The sequence below is a fragment of the Nycticebus coucang genome, chromosome 2, assembly GCF_027406575.1.
Source record: "Nycticebus coucang isolate mNycCou1 chromosome 2, mNycCou1.pri, whole genome shotgun sequence".
In the NCBI taxonomy this organism is placed as follows: Eukaryota; Metazoa; Chordata; class Mammalia; order Primates; family Lorisidae; genus Nycticebus; species Nycticebus coucang.
Genome location: NC_069781.1, coordinates 151,154,859 through 151,173,610, shown reverse-complemented (window position 1 = coordinate 151,173,610; position 18,752 = coordinate 151,154,859). Strand labels below are relative to the sequence as shown.

The following is an 18,752-nucleotide window of genomic DNA, read 5'->3' as shown; positions in this document are numbered from 1 at the left end:
GGATTCTACTGTATTTCTCAGGTCTTTGGGGGATGCAAAATCTTGCCTCGATTTGTCAAAATCTTTGGTGATTTTATCTTTTAATTTATTAAATTCTTGAGACAAATTTTGAATTACTCCTTGAACTTCTATTTCCAATTTTACTTCAATTCTGTTAATCTTATTTGCTATCCAAATTCTGGACTCAATTTGTGACATCTCAGCCATTTGTTTATGAATGGGATCTTCTGTTGCATCTCCTTTTTTGTACCTTGGGGGAGTTGACACTCTGGTTATTCGTGTTGCCTGAGATTTCCCACTGGTTCCACCCCATGGTTATTTTTCACCATTTGTTTAGAAAGGCTGGTAAGGTGGAATTAAATTTAGGGCTCCTGGAGATGTAATTAACCAGCTCTTTACCAGAGGGCTGGGACTGGTGACTGCAGCTTTTCCCCTAGGAAAAGCTTTACCAAGGTTCCATTCAGTACTATAGCCTGAGACTCTGGGGACCTGCTTGGTATGTTGGGGCCAAGTGGGTCCATCTTGTATTTAGCTAGACTCTGACCAATCCTAGTGGATCAGTGCCTTTGGGTTGAAATCTCAGCTGTGGAGGAATACAAGCAATTACGAGACCTTGCCCCCCACTAGCAATAACTGGGAGAGGAGAATCAGACCCTCCCTCTACAATACAACCAGGGTATAACCTTGGAGCGCCCCTGGGTGACGGCCCAGATAAAGATTTCCAAACCAATTGTCTGGATCAGCACAAACACAGATCAAGTGGGAGAGTTCAAAAGGTCTTCAGCAACTGCATAGCAGGAGTCCACTGGCAGCTCAAGTGTGACTCACTCTGGTGGTCCGTGGAGTCAGAAAGACAGCCCCCCTCCCAGCGAAAAATTATTCCAGGAGAGCTGGTGCCTCTTTCCCTACTTTGCATCACCATCAAACCGAGTTACTAGTTACTCCACAGGGCTGCAGCCCAGCTCTCTCTAATATTTAAGTACACCAGGGATTTACACCTGAGTCAAAGGGGAGACAATGCCTCTCCAGGCAGTCTCACTGTGCAACGTGCAGGTGGGAGTAGTTCAGGCCTAATTGGAAACTGGTGATCATTGGAAACTGGGGAGTGTTTCCCTGCATCTGTACCCAGCCAAGATTACCAAAGGGGAGTGTGGTTCTCTCCCTCAGAGACTATGCCTCTGCTTTGGCCACACTCCACCTCTGGAACCCCTGCAGGTCAGGTCAGGCTTCCTCTGTGTTCCACAAAATTGGGGAGTTGTCTCTCCCAAATTTGACCCCAGTGGGAGGGACAGTGGAGCCTCCACCACTGTCAGGGGTGGTCTTGCCACTATCGGGAAGTGGTGCCTCTAGCCTGGGGTACTGCTGCATGCTGATGCAGGACTGGGTGGGGCACTGGTGGGCAGTGCCACCAGCCACTGGCTACGGGGGTCACAAGAGCTGGGTGGGAGCTGGGGGGTGTTACTGCTGGCCCAGCAGATCACCACAGGACACAGGCTGGGAGCCAGAGGGTCTTGCCTCTGGCCACAGCCTTGCCTCTGGCTCCCCCCTCTCGCAGGGGCCAGGTGGGAAGCTGGAGGGGGTTGCCATCTGCCGCGGGTGGGTTGCAGGAGCTGGCTGGCAAGCTTCTGGGCACTGCTGTGGCCCCTGGTGGTCAGGGGCATGGGCCCCACGCTATGGTCTTTCTAACATGGGGCAAGTCTGTCTCCTCTTCTGACTCCCTGCTTCTGAAATTTGTTTCCTTAGAGTCCCAGCTTGCCTCAGCAAGGGTGATGCAACCCATCAATATTCTCTTTCAGCTCAGCTCCTGATCTTCACTTTATTGAGTTGGTTCTGGCCATTATTTCTCCCTCAGATGGGAGCCTCTGCTTGAAGCTGGCTTCAGTTGGCCATCTTGCCTCTTCCCCTTCTTTTCTACTCCTCTTATCAAAGTATTTCTCAATGCTTTAGTAAAGGTAGTGTTTTTGAACCCTCTCAATAGTGGGTGGGTGAATGGAATATAATAAATTTACTTAAACATTCCTCTATTCCTGAATCTCTGAAATCTTTCTTTGACATTATGCCAAGGAATTATATGAATATCAGCTTTATTTATAGTAGGTCACTACTGAGTCAAGATTTCAATCAGCCATTTGGAACCACTCCCAGCTGCTTGAATGAGCCAATTGAGTTTAACATCTTTGGAAGATAAGTCCATAGCACTAGATTCAGCTTCATTCAGAATTGTATTACTTTCCTTTTTGGGTCTATGGTCTTATCATGTATGTTCCCCAAGTTTTGCTGACCAACTTTAGCAAAGTTTTGAAGGTTTTTTTGGTGTGTCCTTTCTTATCTGGTTTTACTCTATAGCTGATGCCCCAGCAATGTTGAGATCTGACTTCAGTTTTAAGTCTGGATCCTATAAGAGGTAGTGCATTGAGGCAAAGGAATAATTAGTATTTCAAAGACAATAACTATCTCAGATGACATCTTGTACTGGTTATTATACTAGGCAGGGCCAGTTTCAACACAGAGGGAAAGAAGAACTGCTTCTGTTCCCAATATATAGATTTGAAAGGTGAGAGGTCCTCAGAATCATTCAATATTCCTACTTGCCATGATTCTAATTCTCTGTTTTCTACTATTAGCATTTCTCATTCAATTCTCTAACTTGTATCCAAGAGATCCAATGAGGCTAGTTTATTCAAACTATGTTGAATTTTAAGTAACCTACAAGATGAGACTTGACATCTTTTTTTTGTAGCCATATTCCATAGAAACTCTCTGATTTTCTGACTGTGCCTTGAATTGAGATTTTAAAACTGAACTGCTCTTTTTTATTTTTAAGCTGGCTAGTACAGTTGGAAGTAGTCAACTGTTTGGTTATCTATTGCTCTCTAACAAATCACACCAAAACATAGTGGCTTAAGACAATAACCATTTCTTGTGCCACAATTTTGTGGATTGACTGGACTTAGTGATGACTCACCAGAATACAATCATCTGAGAGTCAATACAGCTGGCATATTTCAAGATAGATGACCAAAATGGCTGGTAATGGATTTGGGTGTCAGGTAAAAATTAAGGTGGTATTTTCAGGTAAGGATACCTTGGTTGTACTCGCTGCAGCCTCTCAATATAGTTACTTGGGCTTCCTCAGAGCATGATGGCTGGGTACAAAAAGGGAGTGTTTCAATAGACCAAGGTTGACACTGTAGACCTCTTAAGGCCCAGCTTCTGAAGTTACAAAGGATTAATATTGTAACACTTCTATTCATTAAGTCAGGTAACAAGGACAGCCCAGATACTAGAGAATGGTAGAGTAGATAAATAAAAAGAATTTGTGACCATCTTCAATTTATCACACCAACCCACTGTACATTTTGTCATTCCTGTGTCTTGTAATAGTCTATAGCAGAAGCCCCTTAGTCCTCCAAAACCTTACAAAAGTTTCATTTTCTAAAGCAAACTGGGTTTACATCGACTTCAAATTCAACATTGTCCTACAATCAATATCATATTCCTATTTTCTTGAAGATTGATTACACATAATAATTTACCGTATCACCTAGGGTCCTTCATTGCAGACCATACACGCTAGTTTAAATAGCAAAGGATTTATTATAGGCCATTAAGTGACTTATAAGAATTTCTAAGAGGGCCAGAGAAACAAGATCGAAGGCACACAGCTAAGAACAAAGGAACCAAGTGAAAAATCCAACCACATATGGGGCGGAATACTTTGAGGAGAAAATGTTATGCTGCTGTCTAATAATGCTTGACACTCAGAAGTTGGGGGCCAAACACTAGAACCAGAATCACAGCTTTGGCAGAAGAACTAAACACCTCTGCCAATGAGTTTGCAGGAGAATTTTACAGCTGTGTCTTCATGATCTCACTTCCGCTTTCCAACCGACTACAAGCAGAACTTTAAGCTTCAAGAGTGTCTTGAAATGTAATCTTGTTTTTTAGCCTCAGGGGAGAATGCACAACTTTAAGGCTAATAGAGTGCTGGACCAGAGACTTCTCGTCGGTGGATAGGAGGTGTCTTGTCCATCATATGATTTTTAGTTGCATCTCTGGCTTTTGCTATCAAATGCCAATTGCCCACCCCCTCCTGATTTTGACAATCAAAATTTTCCAATCATTGTCAAATATCCCCTGATGGGGGGAAATGGCCTCTACTTATTACTCCTCTAGGGTAACTAAGACATGATAGGATGAGATAGAAATGGTACTAAGTTGTCAAAATAGAGTAATAGGGACATTAGTACAGAAGAAAAAGAAACTCCATGATATCTCAAGAACCAATGATACAAATAAAAATTTCATTTTAGATATACTAATTCCTATTTTCAAATTGAAATGAAAAGGTCTAATTAGATAGTGGATGGTGAGACAGAGGTGAATCCCAGTCCATTTTTTTTTTCAATAATGTTGACAGAGTTTATAGGAAGAGAATTTCTTTCAACAGCATCATCCTCAGATGAACTTACTTGAGATTCCTCTCTTGCTTGAGGTTCTGTCAACTTGGCAGGGATGGCTTTTACTATTATATATGTGAGTGGTCAGTACTATTATATTAATCTGCCTATACTTCTCTTCATTTAATTATCTTGAAAATTCTAATATAAGCATATAAATGAAATACAGATATTATACCCACTTTTCATCCCTCATACCACTTATTCCTTGAATCCAAGTTCTACTGGGGCTATTTTTAAATAATAGCAATAGGGAACTGGTGGACTACAGGAGAGTGGGAAGAGTCTATATACCATTGTGAGTAAAGAGTTTGTATTCTTTGTTAGTAAAAGGATGTCAGTCCCATGGGAAATCGCTTTTGATACAGGAATTCCTAGAGAGACAGATGTGGAAGGGAGAATGATGTTATGTTGTGTGACAACTGCTGATGAGAATGCAATTGGTAATCCAGCTCTAATCTTTACATTAAAACAAGTATTGTGTTGGGACAGAAAATTGAGTTGGCAGGGCTTTATCTGTTCCTTCCAGATAGATTGGTTGGTGCTGGTATATTTATTAAGCACTTACCATGAGCTCAGCAGTATGAGAGATGAAAGAAGACATGGGCCTCCTGTTAACAACTGTTGTCAATTATTCATTATTATCCATTTAGTGAGAACTCATAGGATTGCCAACTATTGGTAGAACTGCTTTATATACATTACTTCTTTACATGCTTGAAATAACCCTGTAAAAGGGTTGTACCCTCGCTATCTCAATTTTATTCAGTCATACATTGCACCTAAAGTCTCATAATTGATCTAGACTTAGAAATCAACCTTATGTATCTAACAGTTATGTTCACTACATAGCACAACCAAATAAGTCTATGGTCTCCTTGAGATTCTGCTCCAGGCCTACATCTTCCAACTTCAAGTCCAGCAGAAAGAGAGAAGCTTTCTCAATAACTCTATATTTTCCACTTGTTCCCACAAAAATCCCAATAATGAGTTGTCTTGGATTGATTTAGGCCTTTCCTTGTATAAACCACTAGGGGTCAAATTACAGTACCTGAATAGGTCCAGTGGTAAGCTGAGTCTCTGCCCACCTTCAGCATCATTGAGTCTGAGCAAGGTAACATGAGTTGGAGGTGGTCATCACCTAACCTCCACTTTCCCTGACTCCTGATATCAGTAGGGTTCAGTGGAGAGCTGAATTCCCACATTCACCCTCAGCAAGAAGACTGAATGAGGCATGACCCTTTCCTCCTAGCTCTCTACCCTCCACTGGCATCCACAAGATGAAAAGAGGCATTAAAAGGTGGAACTAGTTGGTATTCCACCTCCCACCCCTCTCCAGCAGAGACTAGCAGGAAGTTACGCTTTCAACCTTACTCTGCAGTAATAAAGTGGCATGTTAGGCCTCTATCTTCCCACTTCCCTCTGCTTCAGTTGGGGCTCATCAGGGATCTGAGTTTATACCTTTACTCGAAGGCAATAAATTGTTTTGAATTGGAGGCTTATTTTGTAAGAATGTGTCAGTGGGCTAAGGACAAAACTGAACTTTACCCCAATCATCTGCAATGATGTGGTATAAGTCATTGTTCCATTTCTTTGGGTGGTGCTGGAGGAACCCAGAGATAAGCTGAACAAATAAATCCACCAGCTTTTTCACCATACCACACAGGAGGACTTCCTTCTTAAAAAAGAAAAGTAAATAGCATCTACAGCCTCATACTATAATATATAAAATGTCCAGGACATAATAAAAATTATGCATCTTACCAAGAATCAGCCAAATCAGAAGTTGAATAAGAAAAGACAATCAACAGATGTTAATACCAAGATCAATCAGATGTTGGAATAGTATGACAAGGATTTTATAGCAGCCATCTTAAACATGCTTGAACAGCACTTATAAATTCCCTTGAAACAAATAATAAACTGACAAAAAATTAGAAGTTATTAAAAAGAACAAAATGGAATTACAAAACTGAAAAACATAATAACAGAACATTCACTGTGTGGTCTCAATAGGAGAACAGAGATGACAGAGGATAGAATATGTAAATTTGAAGACAGATCAGTAGCATTTGTCGATCTAAACAGGAGAGTGAAGATAGGCTAAAAGAAAAATAAACAGCCTCAGGTACCTATGAGATAACCACAAAACACCTGACCTTTCCTTGCAAGAAAGGAAAGAGAGTAGAAATGAAGAAGTATTTGAAGAAAAATAATAGCTTTAAACTTTTAAATTTGGCAAAAATTGTAAACCTATATATTCAAGAAGTTGAGATAATCCCAAATAGAACAAATATGAAAAAGTTTATACCAAGACATATAATAATTAAACTTCTGAAAAATAAAGACAAAAAAATTTTGAAAGCAAGCACAGAGAAACAACAAATTATTTACATAGAAGTACCAATTCATTTAATAGTGGATTTCTCATTTGAAACCATGGAGGCTAGAATGAAATGATGCAACATTTTTCAAATATTGAAATCAAAGAACTGTCAGCCAAGAATCCTATATCTAGAAAACTACATGAATTTGGCAGAGGAGGAAGGAGCAGGGGGTGATGTTATGCACGGCAAGTGCTATTCACAGAAGGGAGTACAGCTACCGAGGAAACTAAAACAGCACATGTCATCTTAGAATACAAGGGCTAAAACCATTCTCCAACTAAAATCAACTAAAATATTTTTGCTTTTTTATTTTTGTAATTATGTCTGTATATTTTAGGAAGAATTTTGGATGTCTTTCATCACTGACAAATCTAAAAGCATTACTATTACATATTTATCTTCCCAGTGTGTGAAACTACTACCTTTGTTACTACTAGTTTCTGACCCAGGTGGAGTAAGAAAGACTGAATTAAGAATGAGTGTGTCTCTTTGAGGGACCATATAAGGCATTTGGGGGATGAAATTTTTGGACTGTTGCTTCATTTCTCTGGCCACCAGGTATTGCCCTAGCAAATGTAATTTCTCTGAAAAAGGGACTGGGTTATGTTGGGTCAGATATTTATAATAAAGACACCAAATTCTTACCAACATTAGACCTTTGCCACTCAATGACAGTAGGTATTTGGTTATCAAAGACACACAAAAATATTAGTTCTTCTAATCCCCCAATGTAAGAGCCTTAACATTTGGAGCCTAAGGAGAGGAAGACAGGGGTTTGAACGAAGGATGGAAGCTTTAATATGCAGGGGAGACCAGTAGGTCTGCCATTTGAGTATAGATCCTAAGGTCCCACCTATCCCTGGATTTTGTTCCTGGAAGTTTCTAAGCACATTTAACCATTCCAAGTTTTATTTAATAAATTTTGTCTCATGTAATATTCCTTATATTCCTTAAATAGAATAGCCAAATATGGTTACACCCATTCCACAGATGAGAAAATCATTACACAGATTTTATATGGTACAGCCAACTGGTATCTAGAACTTGCAGCTATTTTAGTATTCTACCTACTATACCACAGACCTTTGCTATAGACGTAAATCTCCATGTGACTTAAATAATGCCCTCCCTAATGCTGGTCCTAGGCCAGCACATAGACTCCAAATAGACTTGCAACTCATTGGGGAGGAGGTAGTTCTGTCATGACTAAATGGATCTTGCAAAGAGTCATTGAAAAGAGATCCTTTTCACTTGAGAAACCACAGCTTGAAGGCTCAAAGCTGTGAAAGATAAATTAACCTTCCCTCGGACTTCATCCAACCTGCCAAGCAAACTGGAAGTAATTATTTTATGTGGAATGCTTATTGCCATTACTGTGGCAGAGACTTGATTTCACTATTCAGCAGACCCATCTGTTCCATCCTTGGCAGGCTCTCTGATCGCATCTCACCTGGGGCCCTGGCACCCTCGGGCCTGGATTGCAGGGTATGTCTGGGGCTAAGGTGTGGGGTATAGAGAGACGGAGAAAACCTGGCTTCCACCTACAGACTAGCTGGAGAAATGGGATATGATAAGTAGCCTTAAAGTGTATGTTAGCACTGAAAGAGTTGATCAGATAGCGTGCATTCTAAGAATTAGCAATAATGTACTGTGGTCACAGCACAGGCCCTGATCTATCTGTAATTTTGAGTATGTAACCTTTATGTATCTCAACGTTGCCTAATTAAAAATGGGCATAACAGCACATCTCATTGAGCATCAAGTGACAATGGCCTCAAGTGCTTAGTAGATTTTAAGTATTTAGTAAATGTCAGTTATGACAAGGAATTTAAAGAAGGAGGAGAGTCATAGGGCTGGTCAAGAAAGGATTCTTTTTGAATTGAAAACATGGCTTTGTCTTTTCTGCTCCACTCTCACTGCACTTTAAAGCTGCGTCCACCATGCTGGTCACAGTTGATTGGTCATCTAACCAAGGGGGAGCCAGTAAGAGTTCTTCCCCAGGAAACGTGGAACTGGGAAAGCCATCCTCTCCCAGTGCCTGATGCTGTGAGAAGTAACGCGGGGGAGGTGGTGGGACTCTCCTGCTGTGTGGTCCAGGAAGGCAGGATGGAGAAGGCTCTGGGATCCAGATAAGGTTCCTGGTTCTTGGTACTTCACTTGGCAAACAAAGAGGCATTGGTGGGAGTTTCTGATCAGGGGAATGGATTTTAGTGAGGACTGGATCTTCTCCCCCAGCCTTGGAGATTCTATTTCTTAGAAAACACTTGTATTTTAATTATGCTGAAAGTTGGCACTGACTGTAGATGCTGCACCGAGTTTATTTTCAGGGCTTAGTAACATTAGTAGTCTCCAGCTTCTAGCATGCTGACAATATTTTTCCTTTATAGGGGTGTTTCTGCAGTCCTGGCTAAGCCTTAACTACCTTTCTGATTGTCCCAATCTAATTTTTCAGACTAGACAATTACCTCTCATTCCTCATGGGGAGAAGTTGCCAACAATTTCTATTTAGATCAGGAGCCATTTGGTGTCGGATACCACATGGCAGCAAGAAATGATGAGCGCATACGAACCATCACTTAAGTTCTTGCTGAGACGGTTCTGTTGTCATGATGAGGAATACACATTTGAAAAAACACCCTTACATCTTCATAAGCAACAAGCCAGGTGTGACAAATGACATGCCACTGTGTTCCTGGAACTCCAGTTTCTGAAAGAGACCCTAAAGAGAAGGAAATAGTTATACGGGTCTCCTGGCTACATGTGCCCGTAGCCGGGACGTTGGAGTCAGTCTTGGCTTTGACACTATTTATCTATCTCATAATAATGTTGAGGGGATTAGATGACAGAAGGTATTGGTAAAGCGCCTGGCACAGGGTAAATGCTTGATAAATGATAGGAATTAGTGTTATTTTTAGTGATAGCTCTCTAGAATTTGTTAATTTTGTCTTTTCAGCTAGATTACAAATCTCCTTATGAAGGAATTATAACATGTTGGCATCTTCTGAAGCCAGGGATTATTTGTCCTGTACCATTTTATTATTATTATTTTTTTTGTGTGTGTGTGTGTGTGTGTGTGTGTGTTTTAAACTGTGTAGGATGTGGATAGGCAGGTTGATGTGTATGGTTTGAAAAGTTGGAACACAAGCGTGGATTCTCATAGCCACCCCCCAAATGAGGAGTCCATCATGATCCCAAAGCCCCCTTGTGATGCTCTTTTACAGTCAAATCCTCCATCCATCTGTCCTTGGCAACCATTGATCTGTTCTCCATCCATTACTTTTGACTTTTTCAGATTGCCACATAAATGGAAACATAAATGTGATTTTTTGAAGCTTGCTTTTTCACCCAGTGTTAAGTCTTTGAAATTAATCCATTTTGTTACATAGGGCATTACTTCTTATGGCTGAATAGTACCCTGTTGTACGGATGTGCCAAAATTTATCCATTTACTCATTGAAGGATATTTGTGTTGTTTTCAGCTTTCAGCTATTCCAAATAAATTATCTATTAACATTTCCATGATTGGTCTTTATATGGATATATGGTTTCATATTCTTTGAGAGGAGTAAACACTTGACGTGGAATGGCTGGGTTGTATGATATGTATCTGTTTGACTTTATAAGAAACTGGCAAAATGATTTCTGAGTGATGATACCATGTTACATCACCACCGGTGACAGAGAGAAGTAAGTGAACTCCACACTCTCACCAGTACTTGGTATTACCAGTTATATTTTAGTTTTCGCCATTCTAATAGATGTGTAATAAATATCTCATTGTGGTTTTAAATTGCATTTCCTTGACGATGAATGATTTTAAGCACTTTTTTGTATGCTAGTTTTCTATCTCTATATCCTCTTTGGTAAATCATTCACAGCTTCTGACCACTTTAAGAAATTGAGAAATAATTCTCATGCCATAAAATTCACCCTAGAAGAATTTATCACTTCTAGTATATTCATCACCACAGATTTTAGAACATCACACCAAAGAGAAACTCCATATCCATTACCGTTTAGTCCCTTCTCTTCCCTTCCCTGTATGATCATTTAATGAACATTTCGGTTGTTTCCACTGTTTGACTACTATGAATGATGCTGTTAGGAGCATTCATGTATAAGTTTTTTTTTTAATTTTTTAATTTTTATTTATTTATTTATTTATTTTTTTATTTTTTTGCAGTTTTTGGCCAGGGCTGGGTTTGAACCTGCCACCTCTGACATATGGGGCCGGCGCCCTACCCCTTTGAGCCGCAAGTGCTGCCCCATGTGTAAGTTTTTATGTGGATATATGTTTTCGATTCTCTTGAATGGAGTTCTCAAGGAGCAGAATTGCTAGGTCATTTGGAATCTCTATGTTGAAGTTTTTGAGAAAGTGTCAAACTGTTTCCCTCAGTGGCTGCACCATTTTACGTTCCCACTAGCAATACAAAACTTCCAGTTTCTGCACATCTTTGTCAATATTTATTGTTGTCTATCTTATTGATAATAGAAGTCCTAATGGGTGTGAAGTAGCATTTCATGGTGGCTTTGATTTGTATTTCCAAATGATTAGTGGAGCTGAATGTCTTTACATGTGCTTATTGGCTGTTTGCATATCTTCTTTGAAGAAACATCTGTTTTAATTCTTTGTCCATTTTTAGATTGGGTTATTTATCCTTTTACCATTGAATTGAAAGAGTTCTTTAGGTAGTCTGGATGCTAATCCATTATTAGATACGTGCTTTGCAGAAATTTACCCTCATCCTGTACATCGTCTTTTCACTTTCTTACTGGTGTCCTTTGAATCCCTGAAGTTTTTAATTTTGAAAGTGTCCAATGTCTCTTTTTTTATTTTATTGCTTGTGCTTTTGGTGTCATATCTGAGAAATCATTGCCTAATCCAAAGTCGTAAATATTTATGCCTGTGTTATCTCCTAAGTGTTTTATAGTTTTTGCTCTTACATTTGGGTCTATGATCCATTTGAGTTAATTTTTGTGTGCAGTCTAAAGAAAGGGTTTAAAGGGTTCTTGGTATAAAGAAAGGATTCCCACTTTATTCTTTTGCCTGCGGTAAGCCAGTTGTCCCAATATCATGTGTTAAAAAGACTTGTCCCTCCACTGAATTGTTTTAGTACCCTGTTAAAAATCATTGCTAATGAAGTTGAGGGCTTATTTCTGGACTCTCAAGTCTACTCCGTCATTGACCTGTAGCCTATCCTTATGGCAGAATCACAAAGTCATGATTACTGTATCTGTGTAGTATGTTTTAAAATTTGGAAGGGTGAGTCCTCCAACTTTTTCCTTTCAATATTGTTTGGACTCTTGCATTTCTATATGAATTTTGGAATTATCTTGTCATGAGGAAGCCATCAGAGTGCATTGAATCTGTAGATGAATTTGGGAAGTTCTAAGATTGTAAACATATTCCAGCTTCTCATTCATGCCAGCAGGACATCTTTGCATTTATTTAGGTCTTCTTTACTTCCTCTCAACAGTAGTTCTTATTTTTCAGTGTTTTGCGTTTCTTTTGTTAAGTTTATTCCTAAGTAGTTCATGTTTTTGATGCTATTGTAAATGGAATAATTGATGTAATTTTATTTTCATATTCATTGCCAGTATATGGAAATACATTTGATTTTTGTGATTTATCTGATATCTTGCAATTTTGCTGAACTTGTGTATTAGTGCTAATGAATTTTTCTGTGTATATGTTATGTAACTTACATTTTAATCTAGATCCATATTTAGCTAATTTTTATATAAGGTGTAAGGTTGACTTTTCTTTTTATTTTTAATACTTGGACGTCTAGTTATTCTAACTCTACTTGTTGAAAATCTTTTCTTTCCTCCATTGAATTACCTTTCTTTTTTAAAAATAATTTTTATTTTATTTGATTTTTTTGCAGTTTTTGGCTGGGACCGAGTTTGAACCCGCCACCTCTGGTATATGGGGCTGGCACCATACTCCTTTGAGCCACGGGAGCTGCCCTGAATTAACCTTTTTTTGTTTACAATCAATTGGCTGTATATATTTGCGTGGATTTATTTAGAGGTTCTGTATTCCTTGCTATTTACCTCTGTGTATGTTTCTTTACCAATACCACACTGCAGTCATTACTATACTTTACAGCAATATTAAAATTAGATAGTGTAAATCTTCATGATTTTTTAAAAGTACTTTGGCTATTGTAATTGTTTTACCTTTCTATATGATTTTTATGATCAGCTTATATCTACCAAAAATCTCTGACAGGAGTTTGATTGGAATGACATCAGATCTATAAATCAGTTGGTGATAATTTATATTTTTACTATCTTGAGTGTTCTAATCCTTGAATGTGGTCTGTCTTTGCATTTACTTAGAGCTTCTTTGATTTCACAATAATTTTATAGTTTTCAACATATAGAGTCTGTATGCTTTGTTAAATGTATACATAGATATTTCATATTTTGGAGCTATTTTAAATGGAGTTGCTTTTCAAATGTCAGTTTTCAATTTTTAATCAATAACATATCAAAATTTGATATTTTTGGTAAATTAATTTATTATTATTATTAAACCCTCAGAGAAACTTTCTCCTGGATTCTATTCCTTTTTTTGTTCATAGACCAATATGGTATCTATGAATAAGGACAGTTTAATTTCTGTTTTTTCCAATTTGTATGCCTTTTATTTATTTTGCTTGATTTATTGCACTGATTAAAACTTCTAGCATAAAGTTGAATAGGAGTGATGAGAGTAGGGATGACCTGGCATTGGTCCTGTGATCTTAGGGGAAAAAACATTTAGTCTTTATTATTTTGTCAGCAGTGGTTTTTTTTTTTTTTTGGATGCCCTTTATCAGATTACGGAAGTTTGCTTGTAGTCCCCAAATTGATGAGAGTTTTTATTTTAAGTGAATGCTGGTCTTTCTGATTTTTCCCATAAATTTATGTGTTCTTGTGTTTAGTCTACTAATACGATGGATTTTATTAAATTCTTTTCATATATTAGGTCATCCTGACATTCTTGGGATTAACCTATTTGATCACAGTGTATTTTTTTTTTATGTGTTGCTGGACTTGATTTGCTGGTATTTTGTTAAGGAATTTTCCTATCTTCATGAGTCTGGAAGTGTTCCTTCTTTTTTATTTTCTGGAAAATACTGTGTTGAATTGAAAATGTTTTTCTTTGAATTCTGGGTTGAATTTCCTATGACTTTGGACTTAAAGTTTCCTTTTTAAGAGAGTTTTGAACTAAGAATTTGTTTAATAGATGTAGTCCTAATTAAGTTATCTATTTCTTCTTGGTTGAATTATGATAGTAGGTGTCTTTAAAGGAATTTGTCCATTTCATTCAAATTGTCAAATTTGGGTGCATGGAGTTGTTAATAGTATTTCTCTAATACTCTTTTAATGTCTGTGGCTATGTTGTGATAGTCCAACTTTGCTTCCTAATATTGGGAATTATGTCTTCTCTCTTTTTCTTTGCCAATCTTATTAGAGATCTATCAATTTTATAGATCATTAATTTTTTTCTGTTAGTTTTTTATTTTCAATTTAATTGACTTCTGCTGTTATCTTTATTATTTTATTGCTTTGGGTTTATTTTGTTCTTTTTTTTTTTTTTTTCAAATTTCATATGGTGGAATCCTAGACTGTTGACCTGAGACTTTTCTTATTTTCTAATATAATCACTTATAGCTCTGCATGAGCTGTTTCCCACAAATTCTGATATCCTATATTTTCATTCTGTTTACTTCAAAATATTTTCCAATTTCTTTTGACACTTCATATATTGTTTAGAATATATTATTATTTATTCATATATTATTTAGAATAATCATTTTTTATTCTAAATAATATATGAATAAATATTATATATTATTGGCCTGGGGGTCTGGATGGGGTGTCCCTGCCCAGTACTGGTAGGCAGGAGACAGGTCAGACCCAGAAAGGGGAGAAGGGACCTGGGGGCTGTTTAAAACCTACTGAGATGGCCAGGTGGGCACAGCGATTTACTCCAGTAATTCTAGCACTCTGGGAGGCCTAGGCATGAGGACCACTTGAGCTCAGGAGTTCAAGATCAACCTGACCAAGAGCGAGAGCCCATCTCTACTAAAAGTAGAAAAAATTAACCAGGTATTGTGTGGGCAACTGTAGTCCCAGCTACTTAGGAGGCTGAGGCAGAAGGATTGCTTGAGCCCAGGAGTTTGAGGTTTCTGATGCCTCAGTACTCTAGCTTGGGTGACGGAGTGATATTCTGTCTTAAAAAAATTAATAAATAAAAATAAAACCTATGAAGCCCCATGAGTAGTCAGGACAAGCTTGGGGAAGGATCTGGCTTTGTGCCTCAACCACTCAGAACTCCACTGTCGTGCATGGGCCTCAATTTCCTCATGAGGTCCCTGGGCAATTGTTCTGAGGGTCTTAAGGAAAGCCTGTGGGCTCAGGATCCCAAAATAATGTAGGGCTATGGCCTGTCTCCCAAGGGATCTGCTTCCTAGCACCCTTCCACCATCCCTGCCCCATTCCCTGGGTGGGTGGGTGGGGATTCTTTCTCATTAAAACTTCCTAAAACTTCTGTGAACACAGAAACCATAAACTGATTGGTAGGCAGAAGGGAAGAAAAGGAGTTGAAACCAGAAACCATTTGGGGCCAGTTCCCCTCCCTGCCTAGTCTTCTCTTCTACACGACTCAGTCCACCACCTGTATGTGCCCTGGCAGGGACCTCCCACCACCACCACACACACATATCTGGATATGACCCCTTCCCCCTTAGCCTGGAGGTTCAGTCCTGCAAGGCAGGTGAGATCTGCTGCTTCATATCCCACCCAGCCACCCACAGACCATCTGTTGGCAGCACTGAACATGTTAAAAAAGAAAAGAAAAAGAAAGAAAGATGAAAACACAGAAAAACCCCAAAACCCAGACAGGATGATGATGAGAGGAGATAGCAGGCATAGGTGCCTCAGTAGCCAGCCTTCTCCAGGTAGCAAGGAGATAGCCCAGGGCTTCTGCAGTACCCAGTGGAGCCCCATGGGCAGCTGAAACTTGTGGGATATACTTGGGATCATATGTCTGCTGCCCAGGCCAAAGAGTTGGCCACTCTGGTTGGTGCCCTGTGTATAGCCCATTCACAGGGACATGGAGGAGCTGTCACACTTGTCATTCCCTACCTTGGTATCACGTATGTGCTGTCTGGTTCCAGGAGCTGTTGTGTCCATCTGTCTGGCACACTTGTTGGTGCCCTTCTGCAGCCTGATGGTGCACTGGCCTGCCTCCGTGATGGCATCATCGAAGTTCCACTCCTGCTTCTCTGAGTACTGGACACCCATGTCCACAACTGTCTGCAGTCCCTTTGTCTTGGCCTTCCCAGCTGGGAGAGACACCTGCCCATACGTCGTGTTTCTACCCTTTCAAATAGGTTGTTGGCCTCAAACTGGTCCACAGGATTCATGCAGTAGCTGACCGTGGATTTGATGAAGTTGGAGAAGTTTTCTAGCTGGTTCTAGTCATGCATGGAGCATTTCATCTTGAGGACTGACCTGGCTGCAGCTTGTTTACAAGTGTGCTGTGTAAGATAATGCCATCCTTCAAACCCTTTTGGAAGTTGGATTGATAGAGAGGCCAATAGCTCCTCAATCCAGCTCTGGCATCCAGCCTCCTTCTGAAGGTCCTGACTGGACAGGGGCTGGCTTTTGACCTCAGCCGAGAGACTGTACAAGGGCCCCTGACTGAACTGTGAGGAGCTCATGGCTGGCAGGAGTGGCCGGGTGCACAGACCAGGCCGAGAAGCTGTTTGACTTTCACATGTTGAGAGATTTCCCACTGTTATTTTGTTATTTCTTTGTTTCTCTATTATCGCATTGAAAGATTCTGAATGCTAGACTTTTTGATGTTGCCCCAAGTTCCTTGTTCATCCTTTCTTCCCTCGATCTCTGTGCTCGCTGTTAATTAGATTTGATATTTCTCTTGATCTAAGTTCTCCAATTCTTTTTTCTTTCATTTCTATTCTGCTTCTGAGCCCATCCAGTAAATGGTCCATTTCAGTTATTGTCTTTTTCAATTCTGATATTTTTATTTGTTTAAAAATCTCTTGTAAATTTTTATATCTGATGAAACTTTCTATATTTTCATTTTAAAATGATCATTCACCTGTATTTTTTGGATCGTGTTTAAAATAGATTCTGTAAAGTCCAAGTCTGAAAATTCCAGCATCTGTTTCCTCTCTAGGTTGGTGTCCCAAATATTGAGATTTTGGTTGTTTGTATCATGGATTTTTCTTTTCCCCTACAGGCAAGCAACTGTTACTGAGATCCCACCAGCTGAACAATCTGTTTCTGATGTTAAGCTCCTTCTTCCTTGGCAATCTTGTCTTTTCTAAGTGGTCCCATGAATCTTGTGTTTCCTCCAGTCTTAGAATGGCCATGGCCAAACTTGGAGGTAGTGCTGATGAACTGAAGCTCAGTCTTCTCCAATGCCTGCTGTTGGGTCTATACCAGTAAGGACTTGGGGAGGGAGAACACTCTTTCTTAGTTTCTGCCACACAGCCTATCAGCATGATAAAGCTATCGATCACTTCACCGTAGTGGATGGATGCTCTTGTCAACGTTGCTTGACATATGCTGGGAGAGGCACTGTTCTTGATCAGTTTGTCATCCTTGATGATGTAGCCCTGGCTGGTCTAATAGATCTTCCTGTGGCTCTCAGTGCAGTGACGGTAGCTTTTCTCCTGCCATGCCACTGAGAAAGCCATAGGGCAGGTTACCATGCCCCAACATAGGAGACCTTGAGCAGCCCTTGGGCAGTTTTTGGTGTATTAACAACAGTAACCCCTTTGTAAGCTTTGCCTTTGGTCCCACTGATGACATAGATTTTCTTATTCTGCCTACTCTTGCGGTTCACATGGATCTGCTGCTCCAGCCTTAGCCGCTCTGAATCCAGTCCAGTTCCTCAGCCATGGGGCCTCCATTCATCTCCATCAGGTGGGCCTTCTTCTGGCGCAGAGGGAGCAGGTGCATCTAGGTGTGAACAGGGATGAGGCTGCCTTGGCAGCACTTTTCATGCTGCTGAGGTTCTTCCACAGCTGCTTCTTGCCATCCCAAGCCTGTCCTTTCTTGCAGTAGTCAGTGAAGGGCTTCTTCTTAGATTTATGAGGGGTCTTGTAGAACTACCTTTTGCTCTCAATTGCTGATGTGCTCTGCAAAAATGGTCTTGAAAGTCTGGAGGCCTCAAGAAATTTCCACACAGTCCATGATGCCTCCATCTGCCATTAGTGTTGTCTCCACAGTGGTCACAACCTCTACAAGTTCCTTCTCGTTCAATGTGAATCTTGACCTCTCAGCTTCCCATGTGATGGGGCTTATGCCAGCCTTGTCTCCCGTGAAGGCTCTGAGGTGAACAGCCTTGGAAGGGTCATCCTTAGGGAGGCTTTTAGTCTTCCCATAGAGCTGCTGCTGTGCTTCAGAGATGAGAAGCCGAGGGACCCATGTCTGGGACGACCTGAGAACTTATCACCAGATATTCTGCTGTCAAATCCCACCATTAGAGCTATCCTGGACATTTTGAACGCTAACTTAAATACCCTTACAATCGAAAAGTAAATCATGTGAAGAATGCCATTCATTTGTTCATTTTAGCTGGCGGACAACCAGATTTTGTTTAGCCTACAAGTTTCCACCTGCCTCTTTTGAGCTATTATATCAGTGTTAGTCTGTCTTTCAAAGCTTCGTGGTGCTGGGCGGCGCCTGTGGCTCAGTGAGCAGGGCGCCAGTCCCATATACCGAGGGTGGCGGGTTCAAACCCGGCCCTGGCCAAACTGCAACAAAAAAATAGCCGGGTGTTGTGGCAGGCGCCTGTAGTCCCAGCTGCTCTGGAGGCTGAGGCAGGAGAATTGCCTAAGCCCAGGAGGTGGAGGTTGCTGTGAGCTGTGTGACGCCA

The 18,752-nt window shown here is 40.1% G+C and overlaps 1 pseudogene; it reads right to left on the bottom strand.

Annotated features, from left to right (window-relative positions):
• The window catches only part of LOC128560548 (calponin-2-like), a 29,581-nt pseudogene extending 13,015 nt beyond the window's left edge, over positions 1 to 16,566 (bottom strand).
• Between the last annotated feature and the right edge of the window lie 2,186 nt (positions 16,567 to 18,752).